The 18,933-nt window shown below is 42.7% G+C and overlaps 1 long non-coding RNA gene across 1 annotated transcript; it reads left to right on the forward strand.

The window, feature by feature from the left end:
* Positions 1 to 232: 232 nt before the first annotated feature.
* On the forward strand, positions 233 to 5,136 carry LOC148116176 (uncharacterized). Its single transcript, XR_015732724.1, has 2 exons — positions 233 to 496; positions 4,030 to 5,136. It is a non-coding gene; the product is annotated as an uncharacterized LOC148116176 (long non-coding RNA).
* The last annotated feature ends 13,797 nt before the right edge of the window (positions 5,137 to 18,933 follow it).

Here is an 18,933-nt window from a genome sequence, read left to right on the forward strand (position 1 = left end):
AGTCTGGGGGTGCCCACCGCCACCTCGGCTATAACGTTAAGGAGCTCGGGCAGGGCCGTTGCCACGTGGCAGGGAGCCAGGTACGTGACCAACAGGCCCATCTGTACTCCACGACCCCACTTCACAAAGAGGGACTCACATCCGGCTATCTGTGGAACAGATATTGTGCCTTGGAGATTTGTTAACCAATAATAAAGTAACACGCATAGTGAGAACTGAGAAACTTAGAAACTCCTCATAGGTGAGAACTGAGAAACTTAGAAACTATATAAGAATAATAAGAATAATTTATATTCTGATGCTCAATAAAGTTGCTGTTGATTCTGCTGTTGATTCTACTCTCAACTCTGCTATCCGTGGATGTTTTCCTTTCATACATCACACACATCTTCAGCCTCCGGAAAACGAATGAACATTTGGCGCCCGGAACAGGGACCCATATTTCGTCCGGCAAGGACAGGCGCGCCGTCTCGATCTTATCTCTTATAAGATTTTTGTAAGTATGGGCTCTTCGCTTTCTCAAGAACAAAGGAAGCATGTAGATGATTTACTTTATCTTCTTAAAAAGTCTGAACTTTCTGTTTCACAGAAGGCTCTTTATCGGCTGGTACGAGAAATTGCCTTAACTTGTTCTTTCTATCCTGATAGGGGTTCTTTGAAATTGTCAGATTGGGATAAGGTTGGCAAGGTTTTGCATTCTAATACAAGCTTAAAGGTAGATATTTTGCATGCTTGGCATCTATGTAGACATGCTATAGTAATGTTTGGTAGGAAGGAAGAGGAGTTTTCTTCTCCTTTAACACCTCCTTCTGAAGTTTTGATTTCTGATTCTAAAATACCTCCTTCTGACACTCTGCCTGAAAAGGAAGCTTTGACTTCTGATTCTAAAGCTGAAGTTTCTAAATCTGAAGTATTTCCTTCTGTTTCTTCTGATAAAGCTGAAGTTTCTAAATCTGACATTCTTCAATCTCCTGTAACTGTTTTAACTTCTGATTCTAAAGCTGAAGTTTCTAAATCTGAAGTATTTTCTTCTGCTTCTTCTAATATAGTAATACCTTCTGCTCCCTCTGACACTGAAATATCTTCTGCTCCTACTGACACTAAAATACCTTCTGCTACTACTGATCTTGAAAAAATTTTGAAGCCTCTTTCTGAGATTCTAAAACCTCCTTCTGATTCTTCTGTTCCTTCTGCTATTGAACAAAAGAATTTAAAATCTCCTTCTATTTCTTCTGATATTGAACAGAAGCTTTCTAACATTGAACTGAAACCTCCTCCTTCTAATAATGTTCTAAAGTCTCCTTTTCAAAAGATGGTTGAAAGTTGTAAGGCAGATGTTGCTATATCTGGGGAAGAGTTAGCTGAATTGTTGTCAGTATGTCCAGTGCAATATCAACCAGGACCACAAGATGGACAACAGATTGCAGAATGGGAAGGTTTGCCATTTCAAATTTTGCGAGAGTTGAAGAAGGCTATTTCTGCTTATGGAATTACGTAAATCTTCTCCCCCTTCCTCCTCCTCCCTCTCTTGTGCCTCCTCAGCCACAACAGGTAGCGCTGGGATCGATCTAATTACTCAAGAAGACTTGGATTTTAAATTTCCTTTAGAAGTTAAATTTGTTTCTTCTCAATACACTGGTCCTCTCCTTTCTGGATTAGTTGGTATTATTTTACCTCGCTCTTCTGCTCATAAAATAGGATGTTTTGTAGTTCCAGGAGTTATTGATTCTGATTACACTGGAGTTATTCTTATGCAAATTTGGGTTAATATTCCACAATTTCTTCCTAAAGGATCTTCTGTTGCACAACTTCTTTTTCTTCCTTATAAGGTACCTAATCCAGGTACTGGACAACGTGGTAATTCTGGCTTTGGTTCAACTCTTAATTCTATAGGATTTCTTCAGTCTATTAATTCTTTTAGACCACTTCTTAGTTTATATCTTAATAAACAACCTTTTCAAGGTCTACTAGACACAGGTGCCGATGTTACTGTCATCTCCCTTTTACAGTGGCCTGTGCAATGGCCTAAATGTGATGTTCATTCCTTGTGGGGCATTGGTGGGTCTACAACTGCTTGGCAAAGCATTCATCCTATAGTCATCACAACTTCTGCTGGTAAGTCTGTCTCTTTACATCCTTATATTTTAGATATTCATACTAACATCTGGGGCAGGGATCTTCTTTCTCTTCTAATGCTCATTTGATTCTAGATGATGGCACTTCCTCTTAAATGGCTTTGTTCTACACCTGTTTGGATTGAGCAATGGCCTTTATCTTCTGAAAAATTGATTGCTCTTCATTCCCTGGTACAGGAACAATTGATCTTCTTCCATTCCTATCTTACCTGAACTGAAAGTGCAATCTTCATATACTTTGGTCCAATGGCAAAAACTTTTAGGTACACTTAATTGGGCTCATCCATATTTTCAAATTTCTACAGGAGAAATGTTACCTCTCTTTTCCTTGTTAAAAGGTTCTAAGCATCCTAACGATATGGTTTCTCTTACTGCTTTGCAAAAGAAATGTCTTCAAAACATTCTAAATAAACTTAAACTGAGATATGTTGATAGAATTGTCTCTATAGCTACTAAATTATGGTTAGCAATTCTTCCTACTTCACCTTTACCTACTGGTTGTCTTTATTCTCCTTTTACTGAAAAAACAATTCATATTCATGAATGGTTGAATTTGTCTGCTTCTCCTCCTAGAAATATTTTTCCTTATCAACAAGCCTTAGAATAATTGATCATGAAAGCACGACGAAGATCTTTGCAATTAATAGGTCATGATTTGGATGGTATTGCTTTCACTCGTACTAAACTTGAACATGAACATTTAATGACTGTTTCTGATTCCTATCAAATTGCTTTTTCTCAATATCTTGGTGATATTCAATATTCTTTACCTAAAGATCCTAGAATAGTTATTACAAATACATTAAATTTTTCATTTTCTTCTATTTTTACTCGTTCTCCTCTTTCTGAAGCTTTAACAGTGTTCACAGATGGATCACCTACTCGTGGTGTTGTGGTTTGGACGGATGGTCAACAATGGTTTTCTAAATTCACTTCTACTCAGACATCTGCCCAACGTTCTGAGTTGGCAGCTGTTATTTTGGCTCTGAGATTGTTTTCTGATCAGCCTATTAACTTAATTGTTGATACAAAATATGTCTTTCTTGCAATGCAATCTCTTCCTTATGCATATTGTTCTGTTTCTCTTGATGTCAATCTTTTGTCTTTATTTTTATCTTTAAAACATGTTTTGGAAGACCGTGTCTTTCCTTTATATGTTGAGCACATTAGGAGCCATACTCCTTTTCAAAATTCTTTGACTGAAGGAAACAGACAAGCTGATGAAACTCTAAAAGATGTCACAATTCTTTTTTCTGATCCTGTTGCTAGTCATTCATATTTTCATCAAAATGCTAAATCTTTGGCTAAACAATTTTCTGTTCCTATCTCCCAGGCTCGTGATATTGTTCGGGGATGTACTTCTTGTCAACAATTTGCAGTTCCTTTTCCTATGGGAGTAAATCCTCGAGGAACAAAAGCCAACCAAATTTGGCAAATGGATGTCACACAATTTGCTACTTTTAAGCCATACACATATTTACATGCAACAATTGACACATATTCTCATTTTTTATGGGTTACTGCTTCTAGACATGAACGCACTTCTGATGCAGTGTCTCATTGTCTTTCTGCTTTTTCTGTCATGGGAAGACCAAGTCAATTGAAAACTGACAATGGTCCAGCATATACTAGTAAGGAATTTACTTCTTTCTGTCAACAATGGAACGTTCAATTGATACATGGAATTCCTTACAATTCCCAAGGGCAAGCTATCATTGAGCGAGCTCATCGTACATTCAAAGCTACATTGACTAAATTAATAAAAACTGAATCTGGTCCATTCCATTTGCGAAAGATTCAAAATTTGATCTCTATTGCTTTGTATGCATGGAATTACTTAACATTTTTAGATTCCTTTTCAGAAATTCCAGTCAATTTACATTTTCATATTCAGGATCCTGTTTCACGACCTTTGGTACTCTATCGTCAACTTCCTGATCCGGCCTGGCGTGGACCTACAAAACTTATAACCTGGGGTCGTGGTTACGCTGCAATTGAAGATCTGCAAACGAAAAAAGCTGTGTGGATTCCAGGCCGATGTGTTCGTCCTTATCATGGAAAAACAAATGAAAACTCTCAAGTCACAACATCCTCCACTTTTGAATTGGGACCAATTTGAAGTTCAACAACGATTCAACAAGTCCTTTCTTATGTGCTGTTTTTTCCTTTGTTTTCTCTCTCTATTCTCTCCTAATTCTAAAGCTATTATTGATTTTCCCCTTAGTCCTAATCTTTGGATTCGTCATGCTCAATATATGTTTTTGATTCATGGTAATAATGTAACTTTATATTATGAACCTCCTATGGCTTTTGGTCAAGTTGCCTTTATTCCTAATTTAATTAAGTCTTCTGCTTTCATTGTTTCGCAACTTCAACATATTTCTTCTTCTTGGTTATTTTCTCCTTTTGCTTGGTTAACTGATTGGTTACCTGATCTTGCTTGGTTAAAACAATTGTTTTTCTATGGTGTAATCGTACTTGCATTACTTATACTTTTTTGTTGTTGTCTGCAATGTATTCCTACATTTTTTGCAATGTTTCGTAAGTCACCTCAACCTACTTTAAATGTGATTCAATTGCGTACTCTTGATAAATTTCGTTTTCCTTCATTAAAATAAAAAGCGAGGAAATGTAGGGTTATTACAATGTTCATCTGTATGGTTTTTGGAACTGCAGTTACACGAAATTGCAAACATCAGCAATTCTCATCTTTGAGCAGTGTTTCTAGCATGTACAAGGACACAGGGTGAAACAATGGATAACCTGTAACATTTACCGCTTTCAGTGTATCTTGTGTAACTATCATTGTGTGTGAATACATGCATTTTCTCATGAAAACCAATGATGTAATTACTAACCAATTATTGTGCCTTGGAGATTTGTTAACCAATAATAAAGTAACACGCATAGTAGGTGAGAACTGAGAAACTTAGAAACTATATAAACTATGTCTGATGCTCAATAAAGTTGCTGTTGATTCTGCTGTTGATTCTACTCTCAACTCTGCTATCCGTGGATGTTTTCCTTTCATACATCACACACATCTTCAGCCTCCGGGAAACGAATGCAACAATCACAGTCTGGAAATCTCTCCCCCCCCCCAAACTATCCCAAAAGGAAACCTTCTGTTTCTTCTTCTCCTCTTTCACTTCATCCATAGAAAACATTTTTTCTAGTCTTTGGGGGAGATTCGGGTTCTGTTCAGTTACGCAAAGGCGGCTTAGAGAGATCCTGAATTCCGGATCCTGTTTCAAGAGCTTTGGGGGTCCAGAGGTGGACTGGGTCCTTTCCAGGGATGGGGGGCTGGAGGGGTCAAACTCCCCCCTGGCCCAGCACCAGCCTCAGCAGCCCAGAGCCAGGTCCCCCCCAGCAGCTGAATTCCGCATCTGCCCCACAGTTGTGTATCTGACACAGCCACTCACACACAGTCAGCCCCAGATCCAGGCAGCCTCTGTGGGGCCTCCATCCCTCACCTGACCCAGGCAGAACCTCTGGGCCCCTTTCATGCTTCCAACCCCCCAAATATTGTGCTCTTCTCTTGAGTTCCCTCTGTCCCCCCCCCCAGTTTCTTTCTCCAGCCCTCAACAGCTGCAGAGGCGCTTGGGCTTCGCTTCCCCAGCCTGAAGCTTTGGGCTCCTCCGAAGCGGAACTGAGGAACTGGCCAGGATCCAGCAGGCAACAAGCCTCCATTCTCCCTCAGGGCAGCTCAGGGACTCTCCTCCTCCTCCGCCCCATGGCTGAGTCTGCAGGTGGGGCAGCCCCTTGGTCCTCTGCCCCATTGGAGGCGGCTGAAGGGGCCCTTCCCCACAACCTCATTATAGCTCTCTGGTCCTTTTCTCCCTCAGTTAAAGCCCATTGAAGAAAGGAGTCCCTGACTTACGACGGTTCATTTAGTGACCATTTGAAGTTACAATGGCTCTTTGCCCAATATTCCTTCTTTTTAAAATATTTTTTAATACTTGTTTTCCATTTGTTGCAGCCTCTTTAAATATGTTCCAATTTCTGCCCTTAAAGGAATCTCCTAGTAGAGCCTCCATGGTTTCTGCCGGCCACAGTCACCCTAGTTCTCTCCTGGGTCCTCTCTGATGAACCTTAAAGGCTTCCCTGCTGACCGGAGCCTCCCAGAGAGAGGATCGGAGGGGCCAGGAGGAGGAGGGGGGGAAGGGGTTGGAGAAGGCCCCGTCCAGGGTCTCCCCTCCCCTGGTGGCAAAGGCCCCATATGGGGGGAAAGGAGGGGGGGCTGCTTCCAAGGCGGCCTCTGGTCTGCTGGGTTTCCCAGGAGCCTCTTTCATCTTCCACCAGGCCCAGAACCTGCCTCCCAGGTGAGGCCAGGGGAGTCCAAGCCCCCCATGACTCTTGGGGGGAGCTTCCTCCGGGCCTCGGCTAAGTAACGGAAACTTCCATCTCTTTCCTCTGGTTGGTTGGGAGGCTCCGAATATTCCCCCATCCCTCTTTCCCCCCCTTTTATCTCAACCCAAATGCATTGAAGGAGGTTTTTCTTTCTTCTGTTGCGTTTCTAGATCAGTTTATTTATTTTTTATATACATAGTGCAACTCCCCCTCCTCTTTTATTAGGTCTGTTTCTTTTGAACCCTTTAAATGTGAAGATATTAAATGTTGAGAGCTGGAAGAGGAAATTGCACAATGGTCCAGAACACACCGTTGTGGCTGAGTGCATGCAGGTTCCTGTATGAGGTGATCTGCGCTCTGATTGGTTGCTTTGGGTGGAAAGGGGGAGTTTCCCTTTTTCCTGCCTTTTTCTTCCATGTGCTCAGAATGCTGTTTGAGATTTACCTCACAATCTCCCTGCATTCCCGACTATCTTGTCTGCTGTGAATGTAGACGTGAAATACATTTATTTATTTATTTATTTATTTATTTATTTATTTATTTATTTATTTATTTATTTATTTATTTATTAAATTTATATACCGCCCTATTCCTAAGGGACTCAGGGCGGTGAACAGCGAACGATAAAAATACATGTAATACAAACATTAATAAAAAACCAATTAAAATATACTAAACACTCTGGTCCTAGATAATTCAAGACATCCCAGTTTAAAATAAAATCAAAAAAGCAATATAAAGGGAAAGTTAGGCCAGGCCGGCCTGCTGAAACAGGAATGTTTTGAGGGCACGGCGGAAAGTGCGCAGATCCGGAATCTTCTGTATCTCTGGGGGGAGCTCATTCCAGATGGTGGGAGCCCCCACAGAGAAGGCCCTCCCCCTGGGGGCCGCCAGTTGACACTGTTTGGCTGACGGCACCCTGAGAAGCCCCTCTCTATGGGAGCGTACTGGGCGGTGAGAGGCTATTGGTGGCATTTACATAAAACTACAAGTTTGTGTCCGTGTCTCCCACTTCCTTTGGACAGCTGCTGCGTGATTCCTCCACATTAAACCTCTTTAGTTGCACCTTCCAATTTTGGGTTTCATCCCATGAAGTTTTGGTGATTGCAACAATGTCACACCTGCCTTTGGGCTCCACCTTCACCCCATTTATTCCTCGTACTATGAACATCCGTGCAGAGGCATCTGAGTCCCTTTTTGACTGACCCCATATTTGCTTTCTACACCTCCTGCTCTGTCTCCGAGTTTCCCTTCTTTCTTTCCATTTGGTTGATTCCCCTGAGATTTGAGCTTGGAATTTGCTTCTAAAACTTTGTCTCTGTTGCAATATTTTCAGGATCAGACTCAATAATAATAATAAGAGTTAGAGGTTTAAATATATTTCTCTTTAATTATAATAGGCATTCTATATTCACTGAATATTCACAGATAGAAGCAAAGAAAATGGTGAAGGTGGCTCCTTATATATACAAAGGGTGGAGCCAAGAGTGGGAGTGGTGAATTATGAATACATTAAGAATCAAAGAATAAGTTAACCCCTGATATCCCATATATACATTATTTACACATTAGGGAATAAGGCATTTACATCTGACAAATCCCCCTCTAAATGCCGGTTCGCTATGCAACACCAATTACATTCAGATTCAGGACAATATAAGACATACAATTTGGAAGTTAAGTATTTGTGCTGTTTAGAAGGTAAAGGCTTCGTCAATATGTCAGCTAATTGTTCAGAGGTATCACAATGCACTGCTTTGATAAATCCATCTTGAGACAATTGTCTCACATGCTTAAATTTTATATCTATATGCCTGGATCTTTGTCCAATGGCATCGGATCTAGATATTTCAATGGCTGCTTTATTGTCTTCATGCATAACAAAAGGCAAAGCAGGTTTTTTCCAAACATCTGAAATTAAATCATTAAACCATACAAGGTTATTTGCAGCTTTGGATAAACAAACATATTCCGCTTCTGTGGTTGAAGTGGCTACCAGTTCTTGTTTACCAGTGTACCAGTAAACTGGACAGTCATTTAACAGAAAAATATAACCAGAAGTACTTTTTCTGCATGATATATCTCCAGCCCAATCCGCATCTGCGTAACATGTAAGTTTTGGTTCTTTATTATCACTAGGTTCTAATACTAGGCAAAAGTCTAATGTACTTTTCAGATATCTTAAAATTCTTTTGACAGCTTCCCAGTGATACACTGTTGGTTTGCTAACGTGCCTTGATAATAAATTGAGTGGTAATGCAATATCTGGCCTAGTCCAATTAGATATATAAAGAAGTGAACCTATGACTGATCTATAAAATGTATTATCCTTGAATTCAGGGGAAGATTCATCAGTATTTCTAAGGAAATCAGTTTGCATAGGAGTGTCACAGGGTTTGGCATTGTTTAAATTGCATTTGTTTAGAAGTTCAATAATCTTATCTTTCTGAGTAAGTTTGAATCCCCTTTTAGTTTTGTTAATTTGTACACCAAGGTATTTGTTTACTTTACCTAGAGATTTCAACGAGAAATGTTCATTTAGCTTGTTTACAAAGATTTCTCTTCTCTCTTTGTGTTTTCCTATATATAAAATATCATCTACATAAATCAATACAAATTCAATGTAATCATCACTCTTTTTGACAAAAAAACAGTTATCAGCAGTGGTAGCGTTGAAATCCATGGTCTTAAGTACTTTTACCAAGCAATCGTACCATCTTTTGCCAGATTGCTTTAATCCGTATAAACTCTTGTTCAATAGCCAAATTTCATTTTTATTAGTGTACTGACTGTGAGGTGCTCTTACATATATTTCCTTATCTAGTTTTGCGTGTAGATACGCAGTCTGTATGTCATATTGAAATACATCAAGATTGAGTGCGGATGCTACTACTAGAGCTGTTTTAACACTCTCTGTTCTTACTGTGGGGGAGTACGTGTCAGTATAGTCCTCCGGATATTTTTGTGCATAACCTTGTGCAACCAGTCTAGCTTTGTATAGGGTATTGCCTCCTTCTAGGTTCTTAATTTTATAAATCCACCTGGTACCAATAATTTTTTTATCTTTAGGTGCAATCGCAGGTGTGAATACATTTAATCCTTGCAAACTTTCCATCTCTTTTTTCATAGCTAGTTCCCATTTTTCCTTTTCTTCACGAGGGAGTTTTAATACTTCCTCATATGTATTAGGTGTTATTTGTTCACCATCCATATGCATTATGTAATCTCTGTATTTATTTGGTATTTGATTTCTGTTGTTCCTAATAGCTCTTTCAGGTTTGCTATGGTAGTCATGCAAATATCTTGCTTCCTTTTTTGTTAATGTGTCTGTCTTTATTTTGTGTTGACTATTTGTCCATGTTTTGGTTTTGTTTTTATTTTTGTTGATATTTTGATTTTCTATTGTCCCTTCCTCACGAGATTTTGTATCTTTGCATTTATTTGGAAATATTTCATTAAGATGTAATTTAGACCAGTTGGCCTGTTCATGGAACACAGCTGTTCTGGAAACTATAAATTTGTTATTATTATCAATGAATCTGTACCCTTTGGTGCCAGTTTCATATCCCATAAATCTTAGTCTTCTGGATACGTTTTCTCCCTTTCTTCTCAACTGTTTAGGTATGTGTACGTCTGCAGTGACCCCAAATATGTGCATGTGTGCTAATTTTGGTTTCCTATTATACATCACCTCATATGGTGTCTTATTCACAATACTGGACCAGGTTCTATTTTGAGTGTAATTTGAATAATGTAAGGCTTCTGACCAAAATTGTTTGCCTAAACCAGCATCCTCTAATGTGCACCTAATCATGGTTTGTAATGTGGAATTCTTTCTCTCTGCAATCCCGTTCTGGAACGCAGAAAATGGACTAGACGTGTAATGTAGCATTCCTCTATCCTTTAACCATTGGGAGAATTCTTTAGACATGAATTCACATCCCCTATCTGTCATAATTTGTTTTATTCTGATATTATGTTGTGTTTCTATGCGTTTGTAAAATTCCTTAAATTTTTGAAAGGTTTCATCCTTGTGTTTTAATGTGTAAACAAAACCATAGCGACTGTAATCGTCTACTATTGTTAGGAAGTAACGTTTTCTATAAGTGATTGATGGAGTTAATGGGCCAACTAAGTCCATGTGTACTAAGTCAAAAATTTTGTTAGTTGATCTGGTGGATTTTTTTGGCCTGGGACTAGTTTTTAGTTTAGTAGATTTACATACTGAGCATTCCAAATAATTTTCACAATTTTTTATTTTGACACCTTCTGCGTGTTCAGTCATTTTTTGTACTACAGGAAAACTTGCATGTCCTAACTTCCTATGTAAGATATGAGCACACTCGTCATGAATTGGTTTACCTATTTTTGGTTTCTTCTCATTGTGTGTATCTGTGTGATCATGAGATATTTTACATTCATCATTGTCACTGTTACTAATATTTTCATCATCTGCCTCAATACAATCTTCCATATTTGAATCAATGTTATGTAACCATCTTTCTTTTGTTATCAGATAGGGTAGGCCTCCTTTAATCATCACAGTGCCTACATTTGTTTTATTCTTCTCTAAAGTTGCTTTTCCCTTTGAGAAAACTATATTGATGTCAGAATCTCTGCTTAGTTTTATGGCACTTAGTATGTTATGAGGTATTTCTGGTATTAACAATACCCCCTCTATTTTTCCTAGACCAGGCAAGGTCACATTCCCTCTGCCTAATACTTGAACTTTTTCTTGATTAGCTACCTTTATCACAAACTTATCTTCTGTAAATGAAGACAATATATTTTTGTTATTAGTGGTGTGATTAGTTGCCCCAGAATCAATAAGCCAATTATTGTTCTCATTTTGTTGCGTTTTAGTGCTGTCTTGTTTATTTAGTCCATTCAGTGAACCAGATTTTCTCTCTTTTGAATTTTCTCTGCCCCCTCTACTTTCTCTGTAATTTGGTGGGCTTCTATATTTATGTCTATCTGTGGAAGACTGTCTATAATTGTATTTATTCCTATATTCTGACCTATGTCTTTCCTTTGAAATTTTGGGACAATCTCTTCTATTGTGTTCCCTGGACCCACAATTGTGGCATTTAAAAGTTTCATTATATTTTTCTTGGAAAGCTACCTTCCTAAAAGATTTGTGTTCTGTGTGATTGCTATAACGATTTTTTCTTGAATTGTCTTCTGCTATCAATTTGTTAGACAGACTTTCTATTGATAAATATCCTAGATTGATGGTGTCTAAGTGTGACATAAAACTATCCCATGATGAATCAAGTGAGTTGATAATAACACTTTTCATTGTTTGATCTGAAATCACTTCCCCCCTCAAATGCAGTTCAGCTCTTATTTTGTTTAAAGATATTAAATGCTCACTTATGGAAACCCCTGGTTTTACTCTGGAAGAAAAGAAGTCCTTAGACATTCTTGTGGTGGTAGCTACACTATCGCTGTGAAACAAATTAAACATGCATTGAATTATTTCTGAAACAGTTAGATTTGGTTTGATGCTATGATATATTGCAGGAGACACGCTAGATATTATTAAGAAAAATGCCTTATGGTGTAAACAATCTATTTTTAAAGTCCAAGGTCTTCTTGGGGGACTAGTGATAAAAAATAGTAAATTTTCTTTCATAAAGACAACCTGGAGCTGTTGATACCATTCTTGCAAATTAATGCCATCAACCCTAAGTTTTGGGAAGTCACTGGGTAAGTTTCCCACATTATTTTGTCCATTACTTACAACCTGAGGTAGTCCGTGGTCTCGCAAGTGTAGGAAATTGCAAAACGGCATGGGGATGCTCGCAACGAGTCTGCGCGGTTCTCTGGCCAGTTCAAGTCTTTCCGGACCGTCTACGTAGTTTCGCACATGCGCGTTGTTCATTTCTTCTTTGGCGTCGTCGTGGAAGGTTCTCTCCATTGTAGCTCGCTCGCTCCGCTCCTCTTCAGACGAGTCGGTCTCTGGCTCGGTCTTAGGAGTTCTGATGGCGGCGACTGTTCTTCTCTTTCTTTTGGGTGCGTTGGCACTTGCTTCGGTTTGCGGTGTAGGGCGGAATCGACATGGCTCTCTGGGCTCGGGCGTCGTCGCTCTCGAAGTCAGGATGGGAGCGTGCATGTCTTGAAGTATCGGCTTGTTCGCTTGCTTCTTCGTTGGCGCTTTGGAAATTTTTAATTTTGGCCCAAATGCAGCAAAAAGCGTCTTCATTGCTGACTTTACTTGGGATTTCGTTAAGTCGTCTTCATTTTCTGATTCTGGCTCTTCCGAAGAGTTTGAATCCTCCTTTTCACTTTCGTTGTCTGATAACGTTTTTCGCGCCAGAAATTTTGAACTGAGCATTTTGATTGGCTCTGCTTCGCTCACTTTGGAGGCTTGTTGAAACCAAGATGGCTGCCATTCAAAATTTCGCGCGGGATCACATTTTTTCTTTTTCATAACAACTTTCTCTGTAGTCATATCACTCACAGTTTTTTGGTCTTTGGGTTTCTCTTTAGCGATGTTTTTCTCTCTCGCTGCTCCGCTGTTCTTCAGCATTTCTTGGAGGTTCGCGATGAGGCTTTCATCACTCTTCTGGCTTTTTAATAACTTCAATATCTCTGACCTAAGTTCGTTATTTTCTATTTCGATTTCCTCCTGGCCATCATTTTCATTTATTAATTCTTCTTCTTCAGTGGTGTATTCTTCGGATTCTCTCGAAATCGCGTTTGTGGATTCGTTGATTATTTCTTGTTCAGTTTCTATTTCTTTGCTGTAGGCCCTGGTGTTGGGCCTATCTTTCTTAGACATTTTTAGGTATTTATTGAGTCAATTAACCATCCTCTGCTACCAGCTTGTTGCAATATTTTCAGGATCAGACTCAATAATAATAATAAGAGTTAGAGGTTTAAATATATTTCTCTTTAATTATAATAGGCATTCTATATTCACTGAATATTCACAGATAGAAGCAAAGAAAATGGTGAAGGTGGCTCCTTATATATACAAAGGGTGGAGCCAAGAGTGGGAGTGGTGAATTATGAATACATTAAGAATCAAAGAATAAGTTAACCCCTGATATCCCATATATACATTATTTACACATTAGGGAATAAGGCATTTACATCTGACAGTCTCCCTCTCACTTCGGTCTCACTTTCAAGCCCTTCGGATGAGGGGAGCCGGTTGGTGTCCAAAGCCGACCTTCTGGGTTCTTGTGAGGGGCAGCTCATCCCCTGCCAGAAGCCCCCCATGTGGCTGTTGTGGACCATGGTCTAAGAATCCCAATTCCTCTCAAGAGAACCATCCCCTAAGCCAGGCTTGACTTCCAAGGCGCTGCCTTCCCTCCTTGGATGGTTCCCTTTATTGGGAGAGTGGAAGAGAAATCCCCCTGTGCCCCCAACTCTTTGGCTCCCTTGCCCACCTGCTCCCAGTCTCTTGGCATCCTTTCCAGGGACTTTTTCATTCCTCCCAGCATGAAAGAGGAAAAAGGGATAAGAATCTGTGGGCTTCATTATTTCTGTAAGCCCCTCAGTCACGTCTTTGATAGCTGCTCCTGGGAAACAACCAACCACCTTAGTTTGATTGTCCGTCTTAGAAACGGCTGTTTCACTTCCCCTAAACAATGAATCAACACAAGACTTTCTTTTTTTCTTAAGGAGGTCCGGTCTCATTTTTCCCCCCTGCCATTGGTACATTTGGTGTTGTCCCTTCTCCAGGTTCTTGCACACTGTCTCGCAAGGGGAGGCATTGCTCAAAGGAGCCCAAATCTTCTCAGGCAATTTCAGACAATTCCTACAATCACACTCCGACCTATTTTTCCCCTGGTGGCCCCAAGACCCCAGATGAGGAAGGGGAGGGGGAAATTCTGCTTTGGTGATTGAGATGGATTCCTTGGAGGTCATCTAGTCCAACCTCCTGCTCGGGCCTACACCATTTATACCATCAAGCAGGAGACTCAATACCATTCGAATCTGAGCCCCAAAGAGGGAGGGAGCCATTGGGTGGCAAAATGGGGCAGGACCCTCCAGTTGTGAAGGAGAGAAATGGCTGAAATGGCTGGGTGAATGTAGGGGAGTCTCGGGTGCCCCCACAATTTCTCGCCACAAATACTCAGGGAGGACCGTGCCTACTGCCATTCTGCTCCTCCAAAGGGGGCTTGAGGGGAAGCAGAGCAAGGGGGCCTCTGAGCAGAAAGGGGGGTCCTGCCCCTTCACCTCCCTGGATCTACCCACCCTCCTCCTGAACCAGTTCTGGCTTCAGACCAAAAGTAGCCGGGATGGTGGAACCAGAGGCAGCGGAGGGAGGAGCCTCCTGCGGGGGCAGCAAAAAGGAAGAGGAGGAAGAGGAAGGAAGGATTCCAGGGTTTTCTTACATCTGAAGTTTATTCTTTTATAGCAAAGCGAAGGGAAGGGAAGTGAGTGGGAGGAAGAATAATGTAGATGAAGCTGCTGTGGGTTCAAAGCCAGGAGAGTTGAGGGGTCTGGAGTGACAGGTCCACCTAGCATCCCTGGGGACAGTCTAGATGGTCTCCACCCCTCCCTCACAAGAAAGAGCGGCCCTGAAAGGAAGCTGGGGTGTATATGTGTGTCTCAGCAGGAGAAGGTCCAGGCTGCCATTCTCCTCCTCCCCACAAACTGCCACCTTCAGCCTCCATTTCTCACAGGTTGCAAACAGGACAAAGAGTCATCAGCTGTTAAAGAAAAAATATGCTTTTGCATCGGAGAGCAGGATTAATTCATGAGTGCTGTAGAAAAAGAGATGGGGAAGAAAATCAGAATATAAAGAGACACTTTTACTGTAAATACTATATTCTTCTTCCCTTTCATCCCCCACCCCCAAGGCAGACCCACACTGCAGGGGGGTGGTTGACAGGCAGGGACACATAGAGAGAGAATCCGCCATTTCAGGGAGGAAAAGGCTGGGATGCTTCATATGAAGAGAGAAGACGGGGCTACGATGGGGGTGGCAGCAAAGGGGGGAGCCTGGGCTCACTTGGCCAGAAATTGTGGGAATCCTCACAAGGAGAAGGGGGGGTCAGGAAGAAGAGCCTGTCCAGGTTCCAACTAATGAACCCAAAGGAGTCTGCATGGGGTGCCAAGAAGGATCCTAACTGTCAAGTATTTACAAGCCATTGGCACATATATCATACAGACACTAGTGGAGGCAGAAAGTGCCCCCACCCCTATGTGGAGAGGAGGGGCTTACACTGAGTATAAAACCCCCTCTAACCTTTCCACCACGCTCTCTCTTTTTACGTTTGTTCTCCAGGAGACATGATCTTTGATAGGGGTAGTCACACACGCTGTGTGCCCCCTACCCTAATGGATATTAAGACAGCCTTTGTATATAGTTAATATGTTTTGTTATATGAATAAATACATTTATCACAGTTATTCATGCATCTGCCTTTGGACTCTTCTATGCTCCTGGGTGTTTCTACGATCCCAATTTCCACAATCTCGGACCGGAGGGTGGGGTGCAGTTCAGGGAGAAGTTTTGGAGGGAGTTCATTAAGTTGATAGGTTCATCTCAAGGACTCAGCTCCACCACCCACCCGAGGACGAACGGAGGTAGAGAACGAGCGAACGCAATGACAGAACTATACCTGAGATGCTACGTTAATTATCAGCAATTTAGCTGGGCAGATCTCCTGCCATTTGCTGAAGTGGCCTACAATACCTCAGTGCATAGTAGCATGGGTGTCACCCAGGGGTGAAATGCAAAATTTGTTACTACCGGTTCTGTGGGCGTGGCTTGGTGGGGGGTAATGTGACTGGGTGGGCGTGGCCAACTTTTTTTTTTTTAAAACTTTTCAAAGCATTTTTTTCCACAACCTCTTTGGCTGAAGAGGTTGTAGAAAAAATGCTTTGAAAAGCCTCTGATGATCTCAGCTGAGTAGCGCGATCATCAGAGGCTTTTTTTTAACTTTTAAAAGCATTTTTTCGGAGGAAGAGGTTGTAGAAAAAATGCTTTTAAAACTAAAAAAAAGGCTCTGATGATCGTGCGTCTCAGCTGGGCATCGCTACTGGATTGGGTGATCCGGTCAGAACTGGGAGCATTTCATCCCTGGTGTCACCCCTTTTAAAATAGCCACAGGGTGGAATTTTCCTCATGCCTGGATACCCTCAGGAACCCCCCCTCCCCCACAGTGAGCCTAACAGAATGGGTGGGGTGCTTACAAAATGCGTGGGGGAATTTAAACCTGGGGTGCTCCCTCCCCAAGAGGGGAATGGGAAGGAATGATCCACCTCCTTCCCTTCCCTTCCCTTCCCTTCCCTTCCCTTCCCTTCCCTTCCCTTCCCTTCCCTTCCCTTCCCTTCCCTTCCCTTTTGCAATTTCCCAAAATATAGAAAAATTCTGGGCAAGATTTTAGAGTTTCTGTGTGCTTTTGTTTTTGATTGCAATACTTTTTCAGATCTCTGTAAAGAAACGTCGCCCAAAATCCAAAAAACTGCTCTATCCACAACAAGAAGATATTGTTCAGGCAAGTTTTTTTTTTTAAAAAAAGGAACAATTAAGGAATTTTAAAAGCCACCTATAAGTTTTAAGAGAGGTTGAGATGAGGGGGAAGAGGAGAAACTCACCTGCAGGAGGTTGGATGGGAATTGCTGGAAGGAGAAAAAGACCCAATCAGGACCCTTCGTGGGCTGGAGGACTCAGCGGGACCCCCTCCCCATCGATAGCCCATCATAGGTTGTGTGATCTTCACTTATAAGCCCCTCAAATAAATGAATCTGCCAAAAACATTCCCCAAGGGGCCCCTCTTGGCCACCTGCTAAGCTTGAGGAGAGGCCTCCCCTAGAGGGTCCCCTCCCCACAACCTCTCCTCCAGGCCCCCAGACTCACCTTTCTTGCTCTTCAGGTAGGAGAAGAGCCCCACAGCCAGGAAGGCCACTCCTATCACGGCCCCCATGATCCCCGTCCAGAGTTTGCTCCTGGCAGAGCTGGAGGAACGGGGCTCTGGGGAAGGAGAAGGAGCCTCACCTGAGCAGGAGGATCAGGCCCACCTTCCCCCAGGAGGGTCCATTCTGGTTTCCCCCACAGGGAGGGTCTCTCCCCCTTCTCAGGGCAGGATGGGGTCCACAGACCAGGAGGGGAGGGAGGGGAGGGAGGGGCTTACCCCACTGGACGGTGATGGGGGCCTCCAGGCTGGCATGCCCCACCTTGCAAGTGTAGACGTCCCCCCGTTGGGGCTGGGTCTCCAACATCACCTGGAGCTGATAGGTCCAGTCTCCATTCTGGAGCTCCTCCCCAAAGGCCACGCCCTCCTCCTCCGGCCGCCCGTTCTTCAGCCACTGGACCTCGATCTCCACGGGGTAAAAGCCGGTCGCGGTGCAGAGGAGGATGGTGTTGGGGGAAGAGGGCTCCATCTTGGTGGGGGAGATGGAGACGGTGGGCTTGGCTGGAGGGAAGGAGGAGAAGGAGGCACATGAGAGACACAACAGGAAAGAAATGACGCAGAAGACGGGAAGGACAGATGCAGCACGAGTCAGCCCCTCCCCCCACAGCCTCCAGGACCCTCGAGGGGGCAGCCTCAGCATCTCCTGGGTCCCCAGAGGTGGAGATGAAACCTTATAACATCAGCAGACGGAGGAGACCTCCAGCCCTGGTGACGGATGGCCTCACCCAGCGGCTTCATGCGGAGGTTATAGAGGAGAGGAGAGAGGACGGAGCCAAATGTCTCCGAGCAGCCCTGAAGGTGGTCAACCAAGCTTGACAAGAGAAAGAAAGAAAGAGAAAGAGAAAGAGAAAGAGAAAGAGAAAGAGAGAGCGAGAGCAAGAGGAGGGGAGGGGAGGGGAGGGGAAAAAATCAGCAGAAGATTTCAGGGGGGAAAAGTGCAAAATGTGATGTGGCTGCAAAACCCCCCAATTTTAGGCAGCCTCAACAGAAAGAGGCATTTTGAAGGAAAGGGCAAAGGAGCCCAATGGGGGGGGGGCAGCCATTTGCTCCCCATAACTGCCAGAATCCCCTGAAGGAAAAGTTTCTCCCCCATTGAAGATGAGAGACCCTGAATCCCCCCTTCAGAGCAGGAAGGGCAGAAGAGGTTTGGGGGATCTCATGATCTCTCTCGAGGATCCTTCCTGGGGGGCTTTGGGGGGATTCAGAGGGAGACCCCCCCCAGACCAGGCTCTGCCTGCACCCAGCCGGCCTCCTTCCCAGCCGCAGGGACCGGCCATTCCTGGGGAAGGAGGTGGGGAGGGGTCCCTCTGACTCCCCGAGGGAAGCTTCTGCCCTGGATGAGGGGGGCAGGGAGTGGGGAAGGGATCCAGAGGGGATCTTGGATCTTGATCTCCTCCTTCAGCAAATGCTCCAACTGGCACAACTCTTGGATGGATTAATGGGGGGGGGTTAGTCTGGATGAGCCCCCCAAGAGAGTTGACAATAGATCCATTCCAGCCCAGAGTCCTTTGCTAACCATTTTTTTTTCTGTTGAGGGATTTTCTTATTAACAGTAAATTCTATGATGCTTA

The sequence above is a fragment of the Pantherophis guttatus genome, chromosome 2, assembly GCF_059756535.1.
Source record: "Pantherophis guttatus breed Tessera chromosome 2, ASM5975653v1, whole genome shotgun sequence".
In the NCBI taxonomy this organism is placed as follows: domain Eukaryota; kingdom Metazoa; phylum Chordata; class Lepidosauria; order Squamata; family Colubridae; genus Pantherophis; species Pantherophis guttatus.